Genomic DNA, 8,273 nt, shown 5'->3' with positions numbered 1-8,273 from the left:
AGACCCTGTCTCAAAATAAAAAATAAAAAGGGCTGGGGATGTGGCTCATAGTTCAGCACCCCTGAGTTCAATCCCCAGTACTAAAATATATGTATATATAAATTTCATAGACTCATATGGCAGACAGATCTAAGAGGCCCCCACTGATTTCCTGCATTTGCATCCATGCTTTTGTGTGATCCTTTCTTTCCCATTTGACATGGCAAAGGTGATGGACTACCACTCTTGTAATGGTTGTGTTGTATAAGACTCCATCCTAGCAGAATGAAGTGAGGAAGTCTCCTTGCTGGCTTGAAGCAAACAGTCATTTTGAAGAAATATATATAACAAGGATCTTAACTCAGCTTCTAGGAACTGACAGTGACCACAAGCTACAAGCTAGCAAGTGCTGAGATCCTCATCATCCAACCACAAGCAAACAAATTCTGGCAACACCGAAAGATCTTGGAAGCACATTATTTCCCAGGTGTGCCTCCAGATGAGAGCACAATCCTTCTGGTACCTCGATTACAATCTTGTAATAACCTGAACACAGGATCCACTAAGGTATGCCCAGATTTCTGACCCATGAAAAATGTGAGTTAAACCACTAAGTGTGTGGAGATTTGTTAACATAACCATAGGACATTATACAACTTCTAATGGTATTATGACTGCCTCAAAAAATGATTACTTTTAGAATGGCTTCACAGTTTGAAAAAATTAGAACTGTTCGAAGAGTTATTTGGTGAATTCCTCTTGCCTTTAAAAGGGAAACATATATGTAACTCTCAGAGAAATTTATAAATATCATGAGAAAAGGCTCAAAAAGTTTCCAAGGGGCTGGTGTTGTGATTCAGTGGTACAGTACTCGCCTAGCGCATGTGAGGCCCTGGGTTTGATCCTCAGCACCATGTAAAAATAAATAAAATAAAGGCATTGTGTCCATCTGCAACTAAAAATATATTTTAAAAAACTTTCCAAGGAGTCATTCAAATGTTTAATATGTTGTACTGGCATATAGACTGTCATGCCATCTGACATATTTTTTAACTTACATAAATATTTTTTAACTTACATAAAATGATTTTTTCTAATCTATAAATTTCATATTCTGGAATTATTTTGTTCAATTATTTCAATCATTTTGTTCTCTAGGATTAAGAATTCTAAATATTTTTATGTTTCATTTTCCTTTTCTTTATGATCCATATCTTTATTCTCTTTCCTGTTCCTCTCTGTAACTTACCATATTGGATATCTTCTTTGTCCCTTTTCAGCCTTCTCTATTCTGCTACTTGTGTGTTGTGAAGTCAACTTGTGTGCATTGTAGCAATAAGTGGTCTTTCCCAGTGATAACCATTTCAGTTCCTTTAGCTTTTTCTCCTAATACTTCAGTCTTTAGGTATTACCCATTGACATCCTACAATAAAAAATACACTCTCAACCGCACTGTCTGTATCTCTCTGTCTCTGTCTCTGTCTTTCTCTCTCTCTCTCTCTCTCTCTCACACACACACACACACACACACACACACTCTCACACACACACAAACACACACACACACTTTTATCTTCTATCAAGCAAATTCTTTATCAATCAGTTTTTGTTAGATACTTATTCAGTGTTCTCACATTTATATGAGTAGATCAAAAATTATAATTACCTTTCATACCTTGTTAACTTTTCCCTCATAAAGTTAAGGATTGCCTCCTTTTTATGCTTATTTTGTTCATATCTGTGACTTGATCACCAGTTCATCCCCAAACTCTGTATGGGAAGAAAAAATCTTTCGATATGTGCAAATATATCACGTGTGTGTGTGTGTGTGTGTGTGTGTGTGTGTGTGTGTGTGTAGTTTATGTTTTTACTGCTACTTTCTTGGTCTGCTGTAAGGCTGACATATTGGGGACCTTTCTTTCACCATAATCCCAGGAATTTCTTTTACCCTGCTGTGTCTTTTATTCCCTATTTTGGATCCCATGCTTTTCCTTTCTTTGTTTTATTGGAATACATCCTCCAGAAACTTTGTGAGAAACAGTATAGGCAAATATAGTTTTGGAGATATTAAATATCTGTTAATACTCAATTCACTGGGTTGTTTTTCTGGGTACAGAAATCTAAATTGGAAAACACTCTTCTTCATAATTTTGATGACATACCTCCATTTTCTTTTAGTTTCCCAAGTTGTGATTGTAAAACCAATTTCTCTCTAACTCTTGATCCTTTGTGAGTTTTTTTAAACTTACATTTTAATGCTTTCAGAATATTTGCTTTCTCCAATGTACTAAAATTTTATAATCATGTGCCTTGAGGTGGGGATGTGACTTTTTTCATGTATTGTGCTGGACCTCAGTAGATTTTTCAATCTGGTTTTATGTCCTTTAGTTGTAGTAATTTTTAAAGTATATATGTTTGATGATATTACCCCATTTCTTCTTTCTGTTTTCAGGTAGTTCTTAAAAACTACCTAAATATTGGATAACATGACTGATGCTCTCTTTTTTCTTTTCTCTCATTCTGCCATCTAAAATATTTTCTTGACTTTATCTTCAAATTGTTCTTGAGCTTTTTATTTATTTTAAAAAAAAATTTTTAGTTGTCAATGGACCTTTTTTTTTATTTATATGTGGTTCTGAGAATTGAACCCAGTGCCTCACATACGCTAAGCAAGCACTCTGCCACTGAGCCACAACCCCAGCCCCTTCTTGAGCTTTTTAATTTCTCTTATCGTATTTTAATTTTCAATTTCTCTTATCCTAATTTAATTTTTAATTTCCTTATTGACAGAGCTCTTCTCTTTTATTGCTCTCATTCTTGTTTTATGGAAGCATTGTCTTTTCATATTTCTCTCAGGAAATGTCCTTTCTGCCAGCGCATTTTTCTTCACAAGCTCTGTATTCCTTTTTTAAAATTTTATTTAATTTTTTTCTATTTTGGTTTCTTTCTTTCATATTTGAAGCTTTCCTTAAATGATTGGTGATTCCTTACTGTCCAGAATAAGGTATTTAAAAGCTAATGTTAATCTCTGTGTACATGGGTAGGGCTTGCAAACTGATGAGCTTCACTATCCAGTGATCAGGATTTTGGAAGGTTTAGCACTCCTAAATAATGGCATATGTAAGCCCTCTCCTTGGGTCATGTCTGCTTGCTCAGAAAAATTAAAATTAACATTCTGCATTGGGGTATGTATCTGCATGCCAGTATTCATAGATCTATCATGCAAAGATGATTGAGGAGTTTCAAAAAAATAGGTGAAGGATGAATTTATGTTTATAAGCCTAAACATATTTCATATTTTCTGTTACATTTTAATATTTAGTTAATTATCAAGAATATACACACTATAATTAAAATACTTCTTTTTTTTTAATGGACAGAATGCCTTTATTGTTTACTTTTACGAGGTGCTAAGGATTACACCCAGTGCCTCACACATGCTAGGCAAATGCTCTGCCACTGAATTACAGCCCCAGCCCCATAAATACTTGAGACTTAATTATATGTATTTATGAAAGTTCCATTTATTGCTGCTGAAAGCCTATGATTCAATCTATGTGCATTTTCAGTTTATTGAGAATTGATTGGAATATTCTCACTGACACTAGTAAATGCAATCAGTTCATTAACATGATTCTTATAATTAGACATCAACTGGTCATGAACTCAGAATTCAACCATCACAGAGGTCAAAAAGAGAAAGGGCAAATGGACTTGTCATATAGATAGGGTCTTAGTTAATTTGTGATGCTGTTGGGCATTCAAAGCCATCTGCTTGCTCACTTGAGCCATGTAGGTACTATACTGCAGTATATTGAAACATATCTTATCTCAGCTTTACTAAATTTTATTCATCCAATATTTTATTAAGAATTCCACTTGCCTTCTTTCTAGTATCTTCTTTCTTCTATTACTTTCTTCTACTATTACTTTCTTCTTTCTAGTATCTTCTTTCAATTACTCCAAATTTATATTAAATCTCATTCAGTCTAATCCTTTTTAGAAACTAAAACCTTTCTATTTGATTTTCTCTCATATACAAATACAAAAAAAGATTTTTAATGATTTAAGTGTTATCACTTAATTAAATTGAAAATTTCTAAACTCTTTTTCCTCTTTCTTTCTTTCTTTCTTCTTTTTGTTTCTTGATATATATATATATATATATATATGTATATATATATATTTTTTTTTATTTTTTTTTTTAAGCAGTGTCCTGGGATGGAACCCAGGGGTGCTCTACCACTGAGCTACATCTCCACTCCTTTTTATCTTTCTTTTGAGATAGGATCTCACTAGGTTGCCCAGGCTGGGCTTGAACTTGCCCATCCTCTTGCCTCAGTCTGAGCATAACTCGTATTGTAGGTGTGCACCATTGTGCCTGGCATACTATTACAAGTTTTTTTCTTGCTAGGAATGGAACCTAGGGCCTCACCCATTCTAAGCAAGCACTCTACACTGAACTACCCAGCCCTCAATTTTCTCTTAATATGATTGAAGTGATGAATAGAATGTGAATAAACAGAGTAGTATTTTTTAGGCAAAAACGGTCAAGAGAATTCTGCTATCTTAAATTAATATACTGATATAATTAGCATATGGTTAAACTCTAAAACCTCAATAAGGTAAATTGACAAGTAAGTCAGAACAATTAATCTTTAAAGTTAGGTAGAATACTTTAAAACACAAAACAAACAACAATAACAAAAAACAGACCAGATATCTTAGGAGGGAGCAATATAGTTCAAAGATTTCCAAAATTTGTCCATTCATGGATTTGGAAGATTCTCTTCCTTTATGGAATAATTTCTTTAATCCTAGATTGAGGTTCTCACTAAATTTGTGAAATTGCATAAAATAATTTTTGATTATTTACATTTCAAAGAATAAGTCCTGCATCAAAAACTATCTCGTAAGAATGCTCATTTTAAGTCAAAAACAATGTATAATCCTATCATACAACATCTCCCACGCTTTTGCTTTTGTTACATCATTTTGTTACAAAATGATCCAAATTTGATTGGGAATAGATTGTGCTTCTAAAATGGTATATTAATAAATCTAATCACTTAACGTTTAAACTTCACTGGCAATTTTTAGTAAACAAGAAAGCCTCATATCTGGAATACTTTCTATAGTCTAGGGAGCCACTTCAGTTAACAGATTTGTACTTCAGTTAATAAATCTGTTCTTCAGTTAACATACTGACCACAAGGTTACTTTCTTGGTTCTTTTCTCTTTACCTGGCTAGATAATTGTTTCTTTTTTTAAAAGAGGAAGTTTGGGGTTTTGCAGCTTTGCTATGTGGCTTCAAGCAGCTAAGGTAGAAATGATGAGCACGTTTAGCTTACATTAAGATAGAAGAATCCTCAGTTTATAAATGTCTCAGGTATTTCCAATAAATTGGAGGTCACCACAAAAGATGTTGGGATAATAAATCTAGCCTCTAAGTACACACTCCCTTTGCCCAGCGGGTAGCCTCCTGGGATCATTTGTCTGCTGTTCATTATCTTGTCTGCATTATTCAACAGCTCTGTTCTTGCTCAATGGGCTTCAGAGAGCTTTTAACAGCTGCAGCATCCTCCAATTTTTACTTAAGTTCCCTTTGTAATAAGGGAAAAAAGGCCAGGAAAAAGAAAAGAAAAAAGAAAACTGTCTTTGATGGCCAAGAGCTACCTGGGTAATTGAATCCACATCAAAACTGAGTTTGTTTGTTTATTTTTGCATTAACTGTATCAGTGTCATATTGTAGTATTTAGCGGTCCAATAGAGAAAGCTTACATTTAAATACTAAAAATAGGAGGCTTTTTTAAAAAGGTAGCACAAACCATCTAAAGGATATAATTAAAAGGAAAAAAAATCATTTGATTACTTGGAAATACTAAGTATAAGCATCTCTTTTCATACCTGAAATACTGAGAAATTCTTTAAAAATCACCAAAAAGTCTACAATGAGATTGAAAGAAAGTTTTGAAGAAAGGAAAGTGAGATGCTAGTTTATTAGCTTCCTGGGATAGAAACCTTTGCATTTGCTTTGTTTCAATTAGGACATATTTAGCTGATTCCTCAAATAAGTTATTTTTCAGAAAGGTTGACATTCATGATCTGACTTAATAAGACTCTCTTGACTCTAACCTAAAGCTATTGTGTTAAACTATGGTACTGTATTTATCAACTAGATGATGAAAAATGTAAAATAGTTTTCCAATGACTGAAGCAGGGAACCTACTTTTAAAAAAATTTTTTATCTGCTCTTTTTAGTTATACAAGACACTAGAATGTATTTTGACAAGATATATACAGGGAGTATAACTTCCCATTTTTGTGGTTGTACATGCTGTGGAGTTATACTGTTCATGTATTCACATATGAACATAGGAAAGTTATGTCTGATTCATTCTACTGTCTTTCCCATTCCCAACCTCCTTCTTTTCCCCCCACTCAAAAGTACCTAATGACAAGAACTGCCACAAAGGGTTTACAGCAAGCAGTGAGCCCATGAAGAAGCTAACGGAAGCACTTCATGAACTTATCACTATTTTGACAAAGTTACGTGAGATTTAGAGGACTAATGAAAAATTTCTATTCAGAATGGTGGAGACCCACTACAATTGGTTCTATTCCCAACATTTTATGGCCTATCATATAAAAAAGTTGAGATGAGTGGAACACCTATAAATAAATCAGCATTTATAACTGCATCTAGCTAATGTTGATCACAAGGAATGAAGTTATCCAATGATCGTGTGATTTGTAATTAACACGAATTATCTATCCATTTTTCTATGAAAGTGATGCTTTAGACTAAAAGTATTTTAGGATGGGAGTGGAGAGAAAGGAGTAGTGTGGACAAAATAATTTAAATTTACCCCTGTCGCCCAGAGATCCTCTGATCTTTAGCAAGAGAATAAGGTCTACAGAGGTTACAGTCCACATCCAGAATGGAATGTCTTGATCTATGTATAATAACAAGAGACTGCAATTTCCTAGCATTACATCATCATATTAAAAACCAAGGGAGCTTTTCAGCACCACCATTTGATCAGATTAAGATCCTTAGTTTTGTACAAAACACAGCTTGTTAGCCACCCAAAGTCTGAAAGCATCTCTAAAGTGTCATAGAAATGCTAAATAGTCTCAGGCACCTGGACAATGCCTGACCTCCAAGTAAAAACCAAAGACTTTCTCAATTATCAGGATATTTGTCACTGGGAAAAATCTAGATAATTAACTGAATTTGTAGTGAGAAATATGTAAATAAATGCATGCAACTTTTATCCAAATCCTTGATATGGTTTTATATGGACCTCTTAAAGCACATTAAATGCTCTGAAAACAAAGATGACCTCTGGCACTTGCTCATGCAATGGAAGAATACCAGTACAACAAAACTGTAAAAGCCATACCACGTTCCTCAAAATTATTTTCTGAATTGTTACACACCAAATCTGAAGCTGCTTCCTTAAACTATTAAAATTCAGTTTATAAAAGTAGCATTTGCTCTTAGGTATCAGATTCAATTTTGCACTAGATTTATATATTAATTCCCTCTCTTAGACAGTCAATCTTGCAATTCAGTGATTTAAGTCTCATCATTACTGTCTTTTAGTATGCAGTCAGCACAAAATTAAAAGTTTAAGAATAACATGTGTTTTAGTATGCAGTCAGCACAAAATTAAAAGTTTACAATAGGATACATTTAAAGTAGCGCTAGTCTCACAAAGTGGATGTCCAGATTCCTCTTATGAAAACAACTTATATATTTTGTTTTGTTTTTTTTAATTTTGTTTTGCTTTTGTTTTTAATTCCACCACTACTAATCTCAGGTTTCCACTGTCAGGGGCAATAGAAATAATCATTCATTGTATTTTTTGGCTTATTTCCATATTATCTGCTAAGCATGACAATTCATATAACAATAAAAAAGACAGATTGTCCCAAATGTGTCATTTATGCACAAAATCTCAGAAAAAAAAGGAAAAAAAAAAAAAGAAACCTCAACAGCATTCAATGTAATGAAGATATGTTACTCAATCATATAAAATTAGCGAGAAAAAAGAGGGCAGTAGGTAGACACAGCTTTTAAATACAAATAAGCCATGTGATGTTTAACTAACTTTTTAGCATTGCAGGTATGTATATATTACTATTCAATCTTCATTATTCTCTCATTTTTTAAGAAGGAATTCTGGCTTCAGAGTAACTGGAAACATCATTGAAGAATTTTAGTGTCCCTTGTATCAGTGGTTTCTGTGTCACTCTGACTTCCAGATCAGTACAAGCAGCGGGCAAGA

The sequence above is a fragment of the Sciurus vulgaris genome (assembly GCF_902686455.1).
Source record: "Sciurus vulgaris genome assembly, chromosome: 15".
NCBI classification, from domain to species: Eukaryota; Metazoa; Chordata; class Mammalia; order Rodentia; family Sciuridae; genus Sciurus; species Sciurus vulgaris.
The sequence above is the reverse complement of the archived record's forward strand: the minus strand, read 5'-3'. Positions refer to the sequence as shown.